At 38.7% G+C, this 2,228-nt stretch overlaps 1 long non-coding RNA gene across 1 annotated transcript; it reads right to left on the reverse strand.

Moving 5' to 3' along the window:
* Positions 1–1,072: 1,072 nt before the first annotated feature.
* Positions 1,073–2,008, reverse strand: LOC144821875 (uncharacterized). The gene is made up of 3 exons (XR_013608486.1): positions 1,942–2,008; positions 1,361–1,458; positions 1,073–1,192 (listed from the first exon to the last, which is right to left on the reverse strand). It is a non-coding gene; the product is annotated as an uncharacterized LOC144821875 (long non-coding RNA).
* Positions 2,009–2,228: the final 220 nt, after the last annotated feature.

Below are 2,228 nucleotides of genomic sequence, written 5' to 3' on the forward strand. Positions count from 1 at the left end.
GCCCCCCGTCCCCAAGGGCATATCCAAAAAGGTTGGAAATAGTCTATATTTTTTATAAATGAAAAAGCACCGCTGCAAAGTTAAATGTCCAATAATTCGTTGAAGAGTATTAACTCGTTAGGCCGTTCACATTCATACAGACGCTGAATCGTGAGCAATGATGAAAAGGTATATGGAATTTAATGTTCCTTTAATAGTCCATACAAACACCAGCCAACGCGTTTCGTTCCGTTACCGGAACTTCTTCAGGGCTGTAAATCACAAAAGACATACAAAAACCACCATAAGTGCCACAACAGAAAACCAACATGTATGCGTACATACATACAATAGTGTCTAAAAACAATGCAATTCTACACAAACAGCGACTATGGGTAACCTTTATAACTTTTATAAAAAATCTCTCTTCTAACTGGAAAGAGGATCATTTCTTATGTCCCAATTATTTTTCAACGTATTTACATATCCCATATCGCATATTGTTGACTGTATTCTTAAATTCGCATTAAAATTCATACTTTGATTGTGTGTATCAGCGTCATTCATTTCTATTAGCTTATTCTGTCATTATCAGTTGTGGGAATTTAGCATAAAATACATTAATTTATAAGAAAAAATCAAGTCACTTTGCGGGAAATGGCTTCTCCCCAAGCACATTGCAATTCAAACTTGAAGGTCACGGAAGGACAATTCCTACATGAAGTTATCAATATCGTCATATCAACATTAATATCTGCAAGAGTAGTAGAAGTACACACTCCAGCACAATTCGTTATCACATAACATTTCTCTAATAGTTTTCACCAAAATAGTTCGTCAGACTGGGAACCCACTGAAAGGAATTAGTTTATATATGTGAACTCAAGCCCACAAAAGACACACACAATGTCTGGCTCATAGCCCAACCCATTCCAATGCTACATATCCTGTATGCTAATCAATAGAGTAGCAACTTGTACTGTGTCTATACATTTTTAACACACGCGAAACACCAAATATTTTGAGTCATTCGACAAGAGTCCTACCTAAATAATTTTCCAGACGCTAGGTGTTTCTGATCCGAAATCCTCGTCCATAAGTATATATATATTTTTCTGGGTTCGGATTACCTCGCTATGTTGGACTCATCTTAATGGTCCTATTCCATTCCATTAGGAGAACATATATATCCGATATTGTACCAGGTATTAACCTAAGAGTTGGGATAAAAACAGAAGAAATAGTGGGATATGGGGGATGGGTCTCCACAATTTTATAGGTACATGTCCAGACCAATATCATTGGTATATATGGACAGACGGCCCCACCCGGACATTGGTTGTTTCCAGTGGCATTAGCTGCCCATATTAAAAACGCCTACCTTTTCAATATGTGCAGGGTCCCTTGTCTTCAATTAAGAATGTCTCCCCTTAGCTCAATATTCAATTTTGAAAGGTAATATAGATTTATGGTAGTTGCCTATAAAAAACAGAAATATATGAAAAGAGTGTGTAAATATAATCTTTATATATCCAAAAGAAAAACTAGGATATTAATATGTTACTAAGTCCACATGTAATTCGTGCAACCTGGTTGTTGGTCTGCACGCATAAACACATCCCCTATGCTTCGAAAAAGATAAAGGGGGTAGTTATACGGATGCACGATTTAATTAATAAAATAAAACGTGTCAAGAATCTAAAACTTGCACTCCTTATCGATTTTAACCATAGAGAGACAATGGACATGGACCCCACCGCCATAGAGCACTTATGCGAGGTGTCTAGTAAGTTGCTCGTTTGGCATGCAGATACAATCCCCTCCAGCAAAGCAAATGCGTATAGATAATTAACGCTTAGCAAAAACGGGGATAAACGAGAGGAAAGGCGAGGTGGGGGAAAGAGTCTCGTCATGCACGAGAAACTATGTTATGGATAATCAAAAATAAAAATTAGCACGTACCCGTATGGTCAATAAACCATCCTCGATGGTAACTTCTCGGATCACCGGCGTCAGTAACAATCCAACTAAGGATAGGCGGCCCGATCGCCCGCCATGAAGTTTAAGCGTGATTCGCGTCGATCACGTGTGTGGGGCCGCAATCGTAGCGTATTCTACCTCGGAGGAAGCCACAAACGTGACCGCCATCTTAGCCTAGTCTTTAGTTAGCAGTTTGAAACCCACGAATACGTTATCAAACCAGCTTATGTCACTTAGTGTAAGGTAGTAGTTGAAAGGATGACATCCTC

Source organism: Lissotriton helveticus, chromosome 2_2, assembly GCF_964261635.1.
Source record: "Lissotriton helveticus chromosome 2_2, aLisHel1.1, whole genome shotgun sequence".
NCBI classification, from domain to species: domain Eukaryota; kingdom Metazoa; phylum Chordata; class Amphibia; order Caudata; family Salamandridae; genus Lissotriton; species Lissotriton helveticus.